At 39.6% G+C, this 17,105-nt stretch overlaps 1 pseudogene; it reads right to left on the reverse strand.

Moving 5' to 3' along the window:
- Nucleotides 1–628: 628 nt before the first annotated feature.
- The window catches only part of LOC118661541, a 34,045-nt pseudogene continuing 17,568 nt past the window's right edge, over nucleotides 629–17,105 (reverse strand).

Raw genomic sequence — 17,105 nt, forward strand, 5'->3', positions numbered from 1 at the left:
TAAACAATGGATTAATATTATTTTACAAGAGCAGTTTTAGGAAAAATTCTTAAATAGTAATTTTTCTTCTTGTTCTTTTTTTACTTCTCTTTTCTTGCTTCAGAGCCTCGGTATTTAATATGTTTCTGCCAGTTACATATTATTTCTTCACTCCCTCCCCCACATGCTGTGATAATAGCTGAAAAACAAATACAGAAAAAACCTCCAACTGTATAAAAATAGGTATCAAGAACTAATGTTTTATTTTAAAAGATACTATGGCTATGATATCTTTCTTATTTTATTTTAGGCTGTAAAAACAAAAACAAGCAAGCAAACAACAAAAACCTTGAAATGGGTTTGTCAAATGATGAAAATTCATCCCTTCCAGAGAAGCAGAAGGCAAGACTGCTTCTTGCATTCTGCTGGGTTTTGAGGCTTCTTTGACTCATAGTCTGGATCATTTTCCTTATCTTCTTCCCCTCCCTTATCTGCTTCTTCACCTTCTTCATCATAATCATCTTCTTCTTCAGTTGCTTCTCCAGTAGAGTCTAATATTGATCTTGGGATTATATGAGCACGTAAAAAGTGACCAATTTCAAAGTCCGCAGCAAGGATAGCTTCAGCAGCATCATCCAGATGCCCACTCTCAGGTCCTATATGTCAACACTTCATTTGTGAAATATTCGTTGGGTTCAAAGTGAAATTCTAAAACAAAACTCATAAGCTGGCCAGCATCTGAGAACTTCACTTTAATATCTTTCAAATGCTTCAGAATTGGTTCATCATGTTCCTGAAACATATTACTGAGTAAGGCACCATTCTTAAAATCAGTCAACCGAAATTCAGGAATTCCCTTGGGGTCCTTTTTTTCCTCATCCCTTTTCTCATCTTCAATTTTGTCCTTTTCTTTCAGCGCCTCTGAAATTACATCTTTCTCATCTGGTTTCCATTCACATTTTTCCGTAGGTCCATAAATTGCATTAATGATCTTGAATTGCTTATCAAATAAAAGCTGATAGAGAACAGCATACTTTCTTTTAAGATCATGAACTTCCTCATAGGAGTTGGCTTCTATCTGTGCACATTTAATTTTAAGATTTTTGAGAGCATTTCAGTGGATCCTGTTGGTGTTTCTACCAGACCATCAAGTCGTTCTTGGAAGGCTGCAAGAATCTAAGGCTTTTGCATCATCTGTGTGCTTTGATTTTTGTTTCTTCACCCGTTTTTTTTTTTTCTTGTACTTCTTCAACATCATCCAAATCTTCATCAAGTTCAGACTGTTCCTTGTTGTCAGTCTGTCATGTTGTAAGAAATCCAAGTATCGTAAGGCTAGCATAGGGAGCCAGGCAGTGGGAGCTGCGTAGTCAGTGACTGGATATGATATCTTCATTCAAAGTTGTTATGAACTAAGTATTTGCATCTCTCCTCCTCCCCCAAATTCTATGTAAAGTCCTAAGTCTCAAAGTGATGGCATTTGGAGATAATTAGGGTTAGATGAGGTAATGAGGGTGGGATTATGTGCTCTTATAAGAAGAGATACTAGAGCATTCTCTCCATCCTTACCCTGGGCATGTGAGCACACAGTGAGAAGATGCCTGCCACCCACAAGCCAAAAGCAAAGCCTCAGAATGAAATCACTCTGCTGGCACCTTGATCTTGGACTTCCCAATCTCCAGAAACATGAGAAAATTCTGTTCTTTAAGCCATCATGTCTGTGGTATTTTGTTATGGCAGCCCGAGAGAACTAAAGCAAAGGGAATATTTTAATGGGAGACTATTACGTATTAGGGTAGACTGATGGGGAAATGTACTTTTGCAATAGCTCATCTCTGTTCCTCTCCTCAAATCACACCATCAGGGAGTTGCCTTGAATTACTATAAAAATCTAATATAATCTGATATATCCACTAGGATTATTAAATCTGGCTAAGTCTGAGAAAAAAAAGTTAAGTTCTTATAATTCTGAACACATTTCTGGGATGGAATTTTTTTGCACTAGATTGAGAGTTGATCAGGGAACCACTTTCTCTTGAACAGGTTTAAGATGAAAACAAATGTATCCCAATGCTAGAAATATCTGTGAAGTGGTCTGATTGTGTAACTGCTCTTTGTAAGCTCATGACTCTTGGGCATATTGCATGGGAGAGGTCTGATTTCTCTAATCAAACCTAGAGACAGTGAGGACTGCTCTTAGCTTAACAGGAAATGGAAAATTGACAAAAAAGAGACAGAGAAAGTTTGCAAATCACAGGATATAACCCTTCAATGTAGATTATTACAAGGTCACGACTGAGACATTCTTTAGAAAATGGTGCTCAGCTCTTCCTACTTCTTATTCAGCTGTGGTGATGATGGTAACTTTATTTGTCCTCTACATTGACCACCCCACCTTTCTCCTGCCAAGAAAGCAACTTGGTAACAGGTGTTGGGAGGGGGAAAAGTGGAGCAAGATTTGAGATGTCCTTTTGTGCTTCGGTGTGAGCCAAGATGGCATTCCAGAGCCAGCCAGAGGCCACGGGGGATTAGCACGGCTTCCTTGGAGCCATGGTGAAGAAACAGTCAGTGCCAAATAAACAAGTCACATTCTCAACTTCTAGCTTGAAAGGGCAGATGCTTATGTCATTTTAATGGCAGAGTCCAAATGACATCCATTGCAATTATCATCTTATTAGATTTTCCTTAGACTTGGAAAAGAATTCACCTTTCTCTACTGCATTTGTTTGACTGAAGTGTGTTCCATGTTTTAGTATTGCTAGGGAATTAGTACACAAATAATGGCAATGCATTTCTCACACACATGCATACCTGTTTATTATGATCTGTTTAAACTAAAAATCATCAGGAATTAGGTATCATAGCACTCTCAAGTCTCACTACAAGTAATTCAGTTTCTTCTAGTTCTTTCCAACCAGTTCTTTTTTTAAAAAATATATTTTTTATTGATTTTTTTACAGAGAGGAAGGGAGAGGGATAGAGAGTTAAAAACATCGATGAGAGATAAACATCGATCAGCTGCCTCCTGCACATCCCTTACTAGGGATGTGCCCGCAACCAAGGTACATGCCCTTGACCAGAATCGAATCTGGGACCCTTCAGTCCGCAGGCCGATGCTCTATCCACTGAGCCAAACCGATTAGGGCTCCAACCAGTTCTTATCAAACTGTCAGTGGTGAAGGGCCATTTAAAAAATTTCCAATCCTTTGTAGATCCATACTTTTGTAAAATACAATAAAAATGAATCATTAGGGAAAAAAGAAATACAAAATACAAACGTCAATTTTTTATTACTAGATTATCAAATTGCTATTAAATTTTCTCAATGTTTGCTCCCTATTTTTCTTCTTACCTGTCACTGATCTGTACCACATGTGCAAATGGCCACATCTTGAGTAGTGTAGACAATTAAGTAAACAAACAGGCCCACAGGACTTCTCCTTTGCCTTGTCATCCGGGCAGAGGGCTCATTATCTTAGAATTGCCCAGAAGTTTCTGGTCTATTAAAACCTGGGGGCTTTCGTCTGGGCTCCCAACCTCTGGAATCCCTCTTTCCACAGAAGGGCAGTGCTTTGGAGACATTGCTCCAGACGAACCATTTTCAGTTCTCCTTCGGGCGGGAGCTGATGTTAGCAGGCTGGCACCCATGTAATGTCGGTGAGCCATGCCCTAGGAAAATGCAGCATGGGTGGTGTAATGTCAGGTGCCTTTTACTCCAAATGACCTCTTCTGTGTACTGAGGCTTTTCAGAAGGAAAACCAACACACACGGAAGTGGTAAAAACAGCAAGAGTTAGTAGCTAAAAGTTATGAGATTTAGAGTGAGGCTTCAGGGGAATGGGACAGAGGTCACAAGTAGCAGGAGATGGGCATTCACAGAGCAGAGAGAGCAGTAATGACAGGGATGTCTGGGGTTGATTTTATTAATAAGGATTTTAACACTTTGTAATAGTTTACCTCAGTGGTATGATAACGAGATGGAGTCCACGAACCAGGCCTTCACCCACAGCCTGAGGAAAAACATGGGGCTTAGACAGCAGAAGTCATCTTCTATTTGGGAAAAATTTAAAAAGGTATATATTAGCATGACTCCTTTAAACCAAAAAATGTTATTTATCAGATTCATGATATTCTTTATTGTCCATCATGTAGTTGGGCAGCTATTCTTTAACACTCTTGCTTTCAATTTACTCAGCACATTTCTTCTTAAGAATTCCAAATATTGCCTTGGCCGGTGTGGCTCAGTTGGTTGGAACTTCACCCTGTGCACCAAAAGGTGGTGGGTTCAATCCCCAGTCAGGGCTCATAAGGCAACCAATCGATGTTCTCTCCCACAGTGATGTTTCTCTCTCTTTCCCTCTAAAATCAATAAGCATATCCTCGGGTGTGAATTAAAACAAAAAGAATTCCAGATATTTTTACCTATGTTATTTCATTTATCCACACATAGTTGTTGAGATATAATTATTATTCATTTATACACTGAGTGGCCAGATTATTATGACCACCCCATCAGTACTTCGTTGGGCCACCTATTGCCTTCAATACTATGGCGATACTTGGCATTGACTCCACGAGAGGTTGAAAGGTGATGCGAGGAATCTGACACCATGCCTGAGGAATAGCGCTGTCCAGTTCTGTGAGATTTGATGGTTGTGGAACCAGCTGCCTGATGGCTCTTTTAACTTCGTCCCACAAATGCTCAGTTGGATTGGGATCTGGTGCCTGTGGGGGCCACCTAAGCAAGGTAAAGTCTCCCTCATGTTCTTGAAACCACTCCTGCACAATACGAGCACCGTGGCATGGCGCATGGTCTTGTTGGAAGAAGCCATCTCCATTGGGATACGCCATCAACATGATAGGATGAACTTGATCAGCAACGATACTTAGGTATGTTGTGCTATTCAGACGTTTATAATGATCTGGCCCTCTAGCAACTTCAGCGCGAAATTATAGCGAATTTGCCTACAAATGTCAGGTGGTCATAATAATCTGGCCACTCAGTGTATATCCAGTCAACATTTCTTTATAGAGGTTAGCAATCTACAAAGTGAGTAGGAGCCATAGCAATTTCTTCAAGATTTGTGAGACTAGACTTCAAGAAAGAAAATATACTTGATCTTTTATATATTTTTAAGATTTAAAAATCCATTATGGGCTTTGGTACAGGTTCTGAAGTAAAAACAATAAGACCATCTGTGCTCTTTCCATATGACAAACACTGTTTGCTAGCTTCATCATAAGGAAGCCTGTGAGGTTTACCAACAGGGAAAAACTTTGGAGTGCTTTTGAAGCAGTTGCTAAATGTGTGTTCATGATTGCTTTGCATTTGTTGTTAATGTAGGTTCTAATGACATGGGACCTGTCAGAATTAAAGAGATTTTGGCTGAAATTTGTTTTCCTGTGAGAATCACTTATCCCCATGTATAAATTTGCCCTGATTCAGTGCATTTCAACCCAGTTCTGTGAGATACTCATGGTGCACAGAATGCTGTTAGGTGTTGGGTTCTCTCCTGAAGTTAGGGAGCTGAGAGCAAGATCTCCCACTGAAGAGTTTAAATGAAGTTGAAATAAATGAATGCAATTTTCTATTCCATACATATTAAATTGTGTCTTATATACAACTGATGCTCAAATATGTGTACAATTATAATCATAGAGTGAACATTTTTATTTTTTGGCTTCCCAAATCTGAATCTCAATTCCTGTGTTTGAGGAATTTCCCACTTTAGGGGCAAGGTGAGAGTCAGAGCCCACCCCCACTGTGATGCTGAAAATGCTGGATACTCTTTTTCTCAGTACCCCTGGGGCTCAGCCCATTAGGCGCCCATGCCTGAGATTTGGCATCCAAGGGTAGGGGTGCAAAGAAGCAGGTGTGGTGGAGAAATCATCCTAGCGCAAGTGCTGGTGATGGCTGGGGAAGGGGAGGCGACCAGTGTTTAATGGCTTTGGCAGAAGTGTGTTTGGCTGGTTCTAAGGGTCATTTTGGTTCTTGTCCTGGCTGTGGACACACAGTTTTCCTACCTGTTTTCTGCGTGTGGTTTTCCAGTCTTCCCCATGATTCTGTGAGTGACTTAATACATTCTTTTCTGCTTAATCGTTTGGAGTTGGTTTCTGGTGCTAGCAATTAAGAGCCCTGATACACTTTTAAATATGAATATTATGGGAACTTGGTTATTGGTAAAATGTGTATTGTCCTCATTCCAAGTAAACTGAAGGAACACTTGCTTTTAGAGCATTTCTTGGAAACTTTATGGCAATTCCTGAAACTTAGTTCTGGCCACTGGAAGGTAGAGCTAGGTGAGTTTTGCCCAATGTTGGGTGGAACAAGCAATGTGGATTGTTCTGGAGTGTTCATACAGCCCCTGCTTGGGTCCTCCATGAAATGCTGTTGTCCAGGACCTCCACTAGCCCATTCAGTGCTTCTGAGAATTGGAAACAGGGTTTCTTCTTGCCGGTGGGCACAGCCCCTTCCAGGATCACATTTGGCAGGTGGACCTGGTGCTGCATTTTTGTCCCCCTTCCCTCTCAGTCAGGAGCTTGCACAGGGCACAGTTTGTACAACGGTGTACTGTAGTCCTGCTGCCCTCCACGGTCATGCCTCCAATATTTCCCCAAAGGTCGACAGATGTTGAAGACTTCCTAGTCTCAGACCTTAGAAAGTTTACAATTGAGTTTGGAAGGCAAGATAAAACATGAAGAAAGACTAAGTAACATTAAAAGAGTTTAGTAACAGTTTAAGACAGGAGAATAGGACTATATTAGCCAGGGTTCTCCAGAGAAACAGAACCAATAGTAGACAAATATCTATATCTATATCTATATCTATATCTATATCTATATCTATATCTATCTATCTATATCTACATCATCTATCTATCTATCTGTCTATGATATTTATTATAAAGAATTAACTAATGATATTATGGAGGCTGAAAGTCCCAAGATCTACAGGGTGAGTGGTGAGCTGGAGACCCAGGAGAGCTGATGGTGTAGTTCCCATCCACAGGCTGGCAGGTTCAAGACTCAGGAAGAGCCGATGTTTCAGTTCAAGTCCAAGACAGGAAAAGTCAGTGTTCCAGTTAAGAGGCCATCAGGTAGGAAAAAAAATCTCTCTTACCTGTGGGAAGGTTAGCCTTTTTGTTATATTCAGGCCTTCAACTGATTGGATGAGGCTCACCTATGTGTACCTATTCAGATGTTAATCTCATCCAAAAAGCACCCTTGCAGAAATGGCCAGAAAAATGTTTGACCAATATCTGGGTATCTTGTGGTCCTAGTCAAGTTGACACATAAAATTAACCATCACAAAAACATATCAAAGATTGTGCATAATTAATTGCCCCATGAGTTATACAGATAATAAATACTCTGAGATATCTGAGGGGGGTGAGGTCACTTCAGTCTGTGGTAGCCTTGGATGGCAGATAAGTGAAGACTGATAAATTTGGGATCAGGAAAAAGAAAGGTAAAGCCCTAACACCACCACTTCCTCCCCCTAAAGCAACAACAACAACAAAAACACCAAAACCCCTTCCAAAAGATAAGTCCAAGCTCCATAGCTTGAGTAGAAAAGTCTGCACAATTGGAGTCAAATCCAGTCATTTTGGTCTCATTTCTAAGAAAGCTCTCCTTCTGAGCCATTCTGTCATTCCCTTCAATCCTTCAGCCAGCATTTACTAAGTCCTACTGCATGCTAGAAACTATGGCCGAAAGAGTTGATTCCTAGTCCCTCCCACACTCCTTGTCTCCCACTCATGTTCTTCCTCCCTGGAATGAACCTCCTTTCTACCTCCTTTCCTCTCAAATCCACTCTTAAGATCCATCTTTAGCATGTAACCCTCCATTTTTTACTATAAACATTTACTGCTCTGAACATGAATACAATAATTTTTGGTGCAATTCATTTGACAATAGATAAACTATTTTATTTCAAATTGTTATAAAAATGTTTTGTTTGCCTTTTTAAAAACATGTTTTATATTTCTTTCATCTCTCCACTGGATTATAAGATATGAGACCAGGTTTTCTAATATTTAGGTGTCCCTTGTGAATGCTTTCAAAGTAAGCATGAGATGTTTGCTGCTTACAGTCAAAGTCTTAGCTAGTGATAATGTAAAAAAGGGCACCTTGGCCCTTGTCATAGTGGCAGGTATACAGATTCAGAGTTGAGACACCTCTCCAAACCAGCAAGAACTGCTTGGACAGTATCTTCTCCAAAAGAGAAAGAAAACTTGCTCAGGTGGTCATAAAGGTGATCCCTAGTTTAAATTCCTCTGGAAGAATGAGGAATAAATGAAAGGGAGTGGCTAGCAGGGCATATCCCCAGAAAGCAAGGCCTAATTAAAGTTCACACTGGAGTTCCTTTTAGAAGCAGCATTTCTTAATTGCAAGAAATACATAAATGAGTTTCCGAAGGAGCTTTAATGCAAACTAAAAGGCCAAGTATTGAGCAGAAGGAAGGAAAGGAAGCACATTAGCCTCCTGTTCTGTGTGCTCGCAAACCACCTAGTTATCTGACAGCTTTACAATTTCACTTAGAGGTCACCAATGATAACTCATTTCCTAATGCTGGACACTTAAGTAGAAGCAGATTACTGTGGAAGAGTAGAGTAAATAGCAATACTAATAAAGCCAAGCATCAATTTTTCATTTCCAGCCCAATCACTAAACTTTTACCAAAACTGTATGTGATACATTGTAAGTGTCCTTATATATCAATAAAATTGATTTGAACAAGTTGAATCAAACCCACAATTAGAGTGAAATTGGCAACACTAATATGTGTTAATGATAGGTGGGCCACCTAATTTTGAGAAATAGTAACGATTAGAATGCAGCCTTGACCTTGTCTGTTCGACTTTTTAGTAAATTTAATCTTACTTCTGGTTTTGGCTAAGATAACACATATTTGATAAAAGGAGCTCTTTCTTTGGGTTATAAATGGAATATTCTGTTACTGCTTGAAACCAAACTACTCAATGAATTGTTTTCCAACTAGAACAAGGATGAACTGCCATATTTAATTTGGTTCATTGCATTCTCTTTACAAAATCCTTGTGACTAGATTTCATTGGCCAAAGCAAGTCATGTGGCTGCTCTGGAGGCCAACAGGGGTGGAGATATATAATTCTCCCAGGAGGAGGCACATCACAGTCAGGTGTCCAGCCCTAACATTTGTGGGCCAGGGATGTAAAATCTTTTCACAGAGAGGGCAAGAGCATTTTTGAAATATTATAAAATCTGCCATAAAACATGAGTCCATTTTCCCCCCATCAACCTTTCAAAAACTCTTCAAGAAAATACTTTTTTCAAGGCTAAAAGTCCTTCATTCCTTTTATTGTTTTCTAAGACATAGTTTTTAGTTCCTTTCCATCCTCTGAGCATGCTCTACTTGCACTTGCTGGCCTATGAAGCTTCAAGACTACAGGGACTGTATCTGTTTTGTTCTCCACTAGATCATCAAGGCCTAGCATGATACCTAGCACATAGAAGGCACTCAGTAAATATATATCAAATGAATAAAATGTTCCTTTTAGTTTGTGACCTGATAAATGCACGTTGTAATAGAAATATCACCACCCTATTGTAGATGTTGTATATCTTTTAATATAGTTTAGAATCACATGCATGTGATCACATGACCCTGATTCCATTGTTGGCTAAAACATTTTCCGTAGTTGTTTTCAAACTTTGGCTCATCATATATTACTAGAGGCCCAGTGCATGAAAATTCATGCACTGGTGGGGGGTCCCTCAGCCCAGTCTGCCCCCTCTCACAGTCTGGGAGCTCTCAGGGGCAGGAGGCGACCTGATGATCAGGGGAAGGCGACGCCTCCATCACACCTCTGCTGCTGCCACTGCGGGCAGCACAAGCCTCGGCCGGCCCTGGTTACCTGAGCCTCGGGCGGCCCTGGGCAGCTGGGCAGCCGCCATTCGAGGTTTGCCTGAACCTTGGGCCGGCCCTGGGTGGCTAGGCAGCTGAGGGGACTGGTGACTCCGGAAGCAGGCGCGCGGAGCAGCCAGACCTGTCTTGGGGTTGGCCCGGCCATGTTATGCGCCTGTCGCCCTGGTGGGGCTGAGGAGACTGGACGCCGCCATCTTGTAGCTGTGGGCACCGCCATCTTTGAGGGCTTGGCAGTCAATTAGTATATTCCCTCTTTATTGGCTATGAGCGCCGGCATCTTTGTAAGGGTGTGATGGTTAATTAGCATATTCCCTCTTTATTAGATAGGATTGTAAGATTGGGTTTTTGAACATATATATAGATCTTGATATTTTCCTACTTATAGTAACAGCTTATTCCATTCAGTCCATCACTCCAGCTGCTTGGTATTTTTTGTAATCTTGATTTAGTCACCTAATATATTTACTATTCTCATAAGTGTCATATGCAATCATATGCAAATTAGGTGACTTTACCTTCCATGGCTTTGTTCAAGACACTGAAAAAAACGGAGCAGGAAACATCTTCCATGGAATGTTTTGTGGCAGGCTATCTGAAATGTCCTTCCAATCTATCAGTCTATTATTGTAAACTTAGTGTTCTTGGGGTTGCCCAGACAAGCAAGCCTGTATGAGCCCTTGGCACTACAGGAGTCTGACTCTGGGCTCCATCATGTACTAACATACTACTTAACATGTGTGAGCCCTGGTTTTCTCTATGTATAATGGGGGTTGGTGCGATTGGAGAAGGTAAGTTGGATTCTGCACAGTTATATATGTGAAATGCTTAGCTCTGTGTCAGGTTCCTAGTAGGTGATAGGAACCATGTTTCCTTCCTTTTCTGCTCCTTCGAGTATCCTGTATGCAGCTCTTCTTGGATTTCTTTTCATTGGGTTCAGAATTACTAGTAGAAGACAAATTTACCGAGTCCCTTGATTCAAGTACAGTCTCCACACCCAAAAATATCCACTCTGGGTGATGGAACATAAATGTAACACCAAGCCCGTGAAGTGTCCATTTTCAAGTATCCAGGAATCTTGGAAAAGTTTTCAAATCCATATGTACTCCTAGGAATGTCCCTGGATATTTACCTAGGAGAATAACTAACTCTAATGAGACTCTTGGACTCTACTTTTTCTTTTCCTTTTAACAAAATAAGATTATTCTATATCATTGCACTTTGCTCAGGCAGATCCAAATTAGTTTGAGCTGGGTAGCAGAGGGAAACACAAGAGGAATTTGGCTCTGGAAATCCATGTTCTGGAAAACCTTCTTGTAGCTATAAAGAGGAGCTTAGATGAGCTCAGAGTGGGCTCTGGGGATTTTGGGATGTTTTCCTTCTCTTCTATTCTCTTGATCTCAAATGTCAAGTTAATTTTAACCTAAACTTCTGACTCATTTTAACTAATGTAATACCTACATATATGTTCAAGACTGCACCACAGTAGTAAATTTATGGTCTAACCATTATTCTTCACTTCAGCTAGATGTGGAAGTACGCCTAAGTTTCAGTGCATTAAAGGCATGGCACCTCACTTTAAGTACCTTTTTTTAAAAAATATATATTTTATTGATTTTTTACAGAGAAGAAGGGAGAGGGATAGAGAGCCAGAAACATCGATGAGAGAGATCGATCAGCTGCCTCCTGCACGCCCCCCAGTGGGGATGTGCCGCAACCAAGGTACATGCCCTTGACCAGAATCGAACCTGGGACCCCTGAGTCCGCAGGCTGATGCTCTATCCACTGAGCCAAACGGGTTCGGCACTTTAAGTACCTTTTTATTTGTACTGGTTTGGTTATTCAGTCATCAGCCTAGTTAAAGTCCTGCTTGCGCTCAAACCACACAGCTGGGGCCAAGGACTCAGACCTACCCTGGGTCCCAGTGATAAAGGTGCTTTATAACACATTGGCAGACTCACCAATATACAGCTTGAGACAAAGGTCAAAGCATTTCTAGCTGAAAGGAAAGTGCAGGAAATAAGAGGGCTGGGCCTGGGATCACCCAGTATGAAATGTTTAAGCTCTCAGGAAGTGACATGGATGGGAAGGAAAGTAGACCGTGATTGGCTCTGAGCAACTGAGATAAAGACCTGTTTAAGTGAGGAGCAATGGGCGGCCTAAAATCTGTGCTGTTTATCAGACAGTTTCTATTATTTTTGTGCCTAGTTTTAGTGGATTCATAAATTTTCTTTTCTAGATTTTTGAATTTAGTTATATGAGATAATGATGAATTATTTTGTGGCATTACATCCCCTATGTGATAACAAACAAACAAATAAGCAAAAAATACAGTTGGAAGACCTACAGATCACATCAGATAATCTAAGTCAGATTACAATTGTTAAGAAACATCATTTTATTATATGATAGTTGAACTTCATGAATTTGGACTCAAAATTTATGAATGGAGGCAGAGACCTCCCCAGTTTATCTTACATTTAAAGAAAAAGAGAAAGGATCTGGGGAACAGAAATGATGGAAGTGGGCTTTCATATGAACCTCATTAGGAAGGCATGCTGTTGCCAGTATTTTAGGAGCAAAAATTTATGTAGAACGTTACTAGGATACTAATTGAAGGCATTATTTTCTATTCATCAGAATAAATCTGTAAGCATCTCTGTTTTTAATAATTTGTAAGCCTCTGTCCTTTATTGTGTGTAGTAGTTTTTATTTTATAAGATATTTGTTTTCAGTGGGGGTGGCCTAGAAGGGGTCAATAGGGGAAAAAAGGGGGACACCTGTAATACTTTCAACAATAAATATTAAAAAAATATCTATTTAATTCAGACTAGGCTATCATGCATTAGTCCATATCAATATTTTATCTTACACTAAGGTGTCTATTGAGGGATTTATAAACAGACTATTTTTAAAGATATTTGGGATGTGGTCTTTCCTACTTAAAGGAATAAATTTCTATACATGGAAATGGAATAAATACACTTGTTACAGAAATTATTCTAGAGCATTTAAAAGATTATATTAAGGAAGAGGCAGCAAAAGTGAGAAAAGTAAAACAGGATGGGAGGTAACCCATGGGGAGGTGATGAAATAAACCTGCTAGAGAGTTGGTGAGAAACCATATATTGTACAGTATTTTGGTAATTTAAGAATGTACCAGTGAAAAGGAAGTAAACTACCAGACGAGAATGAGAAGAACAGTGTCCTTAATAGTACCAGCAGTTGAAGTGAATTTTAGGGGAAAGTATTTAGTCACATACCTGGCTGTTCCCTGAGATATCACATTGCAGCCTCCATTTTCATTTCAAGTAATGGAGTTCAGACAAATGCTTTGGATAGTGGCAAGGGATTGAGAGGATTATATAAAGCGGTGCTATTGAAAATCTCAGTGCAGAGATGAGTTCCAGTTGTCCAGCTTCCATTCTGGAGACCAGAAAAAAATAAAGATGACTTCATTACCCAAGTGCTCAAGTCAATGCAAAATGTTGGGTAGGCTGACAGACGTCATCTCCCTCTTTTCTTCGCTGGATGAATAGTGAACCACATGTGAAAAAATTAGAAGCAGATGGCTCTAAAACTAATGCCTCCACTCCTCTGGAATATGTGTGTGTGTGTGTGTGTGTGTGTGTGTGTGTGTGTGTGTACTCATATTCTGTACATGAATACATATATGGCTATGGCATAATACATATTGAAGAACTACCATTTTATCTTTTTATTATGTACAATTTCAAACATACACAAAGTAAACAGAATAGTAAAATAAACTCCCGTGTACTAATCACTCATTATCATATTCTGTCCTTCTTGCTTCATATCTACCTCTACTCATTCCCTATCCCCTATTCAATAATTTTAACTTTTTCAAGATAAAACTTACATAACATCAAAAAGTTTTAACTCTACAATTTTGACAAATGGATATAACCAATGTAACCCACAGCATCACTTCATTTTAAGCCCCAAGGTTTTCTACAGGGGTCTGAAGCAAGACTTGGATCCCACTTTAATGTCAGAATGGCCAACTCAATGCCAGTGGCTTAGATGGCATAATCATGGGGTACTGGATACATTAAAGGGATGGCAGGGTAGGGAGGGATGAAAATAAATATATATGCTAAGAAGAATTTAGGAGCAGTAAAGGAAGAAAGTGTACCCTGCAAGTAAAGGAGTTGGACTTGGAATAGTCTATAAAAAGAAGATGAGCAAGCCGCGAGAGAGAAGAAACTTCGTAACTTCATGGGCTCCATGAGGAAAAGAAGACACTTCCTACTTTTCAGCTTTTAGATGACAATTACAGGAATACCAGGCTTAAGATGTTACCTTGACCGTAAGTGTTTGAAAGCTTCTCCACAACCTGTTGAAAAGGCCCAGGATGGAGTGTTGCTTCAGTGCACAGAGACTTCAGTGCACGTCTCCCCTCCACCCAACACACCGCACCTTTGGCATGGCATCCTTTTTATTTCCAGCACGACTCCCTGACCTGGACATGTTGTTGATCATCACTGGTATTACTCTCACATCTTACAGCATTTGGGGAAGATAAGGCACTAGCAGATGCATAGTCCAGGAGAAGGCCTTATGTCCACTCTTAGGGTGCCTTTTCCTATGCTCCTTCTTCCCACACCAATTCCCTTTTTAGGGCAGTTGTCTAACTTTCAAGACCCACTCCTCTCTTCTGCACAGTCCAGCCAAAGCAAACTCCCAGAGGGAATGCATCAAAATGCTGCATTGCTTCCTGGTGAATTCCATCACCCTCAGTTGTTTTCTCTGGATCCCAGATACATTTGCCAGGTGATTTCTTTGTCTTTGCTCCAAGACAATTCTGGTGATTGGACCCCAGTGCTCTAGCTTGGAACTTTACTCAGAATTGATTCCAGATGGTCCCTCAACTTATAACCTTTAGGTTTTCCTCTCTTCCATTTGGTCCTGGATTGATGGTGTGGGCCAAAAACCATTTTTAGTGGTATCATCTTCTTTAATGGTAGGTAGGCAAAGGCACGAAAATTTGAGCAAATTGCTATGAATTAGTATAGGAGGTTTAAGGGTAGGAGACAAGACCATGTTTTCTGTTGATAGAATAATTTTAGAGTTTTTTTTTTTCTTAAAGGCATCTGGTTCCCATGTCTGTTGATTTCCCCAAAATAAACATAATGTGGTAAAGCTTTAATATATGCACCCTATTTTTTTTTAATATACACTAAATGTAAAGTCAAGTTCAAAGACTCTACTCTATGTCCTCAAGGTGGTACCTTGCTTTGTAGCTTGAGGAAAAATGAGTTTTAATGTATTTGGTGGGGGAATATGAAGGACCAATATTGATCAATGAGGTGTTATTCATTTTTTAATTCATTTTTATAAGCTCACACATTTGGTTAAGAATATTAGATTTAGCACATCGATCTAATTATAACACCTAAGCAGAATTTTGGAGGCTAAGCATAACCAGTAGAAATGTATTTAGAAAAATTTTGTTTTTCTTCAGTAAACTCTCATTTAGCAATGCAAATTTTAAAAATTTACTCAGAGAATATATATATATATATATATATATATATATATATATATATATATATCACAAGCATACAACGATTCTTAGAAAAAAAAAAGAGTTTATTTTGTTTTCTTCCAAAAAATTTCCAAGAATTGCAGCATTTGGTAAATCTGTATATATTTTTTCTTTTTAATGGTTTTGTTTTGTCTCTTCATCCCCATTCCAGTCTTTGACTTTCTAGATAAGAACACCCCATATTTCTTGGTCTATAGCCACCTAAAACTCCTCTAGCCCTTTGGCCATTTTAAAGAAAAGTCTGGCATATTTTTTGTTCTATTATTCTTTGTTTCCCTCGTTGAGCAACCCTGAGGTTTAGTTTGTTCCTAGTCCTCCTCTCCTGCTCCCAGTACTTCAAAAGCACAATCAGATCTTTGCTAAACTTAAAATACATCTTTTTTACTACTCAGTGATACTTATCATCTTTTATTTTTTACACTGCTTACATGTTCCTCTTTTTCCCTCTGCAAGGATTGACTTTTATGGTTCTTAAACTCCTTTATTCTTCATGATATTCCTTCGTCTCCTCCTTTAAAACATTCTAGTGCCCACTGACTGCTGGCAGCTTGATTTTCGATGGATTTACTTTAGATAAACACACAGCACTGAAGCACTTTTGAATTGTGCATGAAATCTATGTCCAGATTTAGAGAAAAATAATAAATTCGCCAGCCATGCGCCTTGAAGGATCTGCTTTGTTTATTCCTTTCTGTAGCTGCGGACCACTGCTGATTTAGTTTGGATTCATGGGGGCAAATGAGCCTTTGAGGGTAAAACTATATGTCAGTTGGAACTGAGCTGCTTTTACACACTTCAGGTGCAAAAAATGCAAAATAATGAAAGCCTGGCATTGGTGTAATTGCTGGCGGTAGGATAGCTGAGCCAGCTGAAGGCTGAGGATCCAAGCATTCCATGACTAAACTAATTCCTTGTTTATTTCTACCCAATTTTTTCCTTCCTGGCCACTAACGCCATTTTCATAATATGTAGTGACACCGATAACCTGTATATTTATATGTTAAATCTGAATCTATCCATAGCATTATTAACAGCAGAGTAGAATAAATACAGACTGGCGATAGTGTTAAAATAAGTTTCAGGCATTCAAATATTTACCCAAATTTAATAATAGCAAAAAATCTATAATTGCTGTACCTCTCTCTAATTTAGCAATATCTGTGCAAGTGTGTGCAAAATCATGGTTAAGTCTCTCCATCTTTGGAGGAATTTTCTTGAATACATTCTGTAGATCTGCCTAGCAAGAAGAATCTCTACATCCAGCCATTTCATACTCAGAAAAAGCTGCTTTCCTCTTATAAGACTCCTTGCTTTATTTGGAAGAAAAATTTTAGGGGAAGTTGGGGGGAGGATCTTGATGTGGCTGCAGTGGAGATAGGCCTTCATGTCCTCTAACGCGAGGCAGGCATGGTACAAGGAAACCCAAGTTTCTCTCGGCATGGATCATGAAGACAACCCTTCTAAGAGATACGCAGTTACCGAGGATTTGATTGCTGCCCCATCCTTCACTCAAAATCCATCCCAAAGGAAACGAGGTCGGCTTTTGTTAGCACTGAGTCCGCTCTTTTTTTCTTCTGAATACAGAAGTTGGAGGACACTGTGGGAAGAGTGCCAGTCTGTTTTTATTTCTTTTTTTAAGAAAAATATTGTACTC

The sequence above is a fragment of the Myotis myotis genome, unplaced genomic scaffold, assembly GCF_014108235.1.
Source record: "Myotis myotis isolate mMyoMyo1 unplaced genomic scaffold, mMyoMyo1.p scaffold_m19_p_8, whole genome shotgun sequence".
Classification (NCBI taxonomy): Eukaryota; Metazoa; Chordata; class Mammalia; order Chiroptera; family Vespertilionidae; genus Myotis; species Myotis myotis.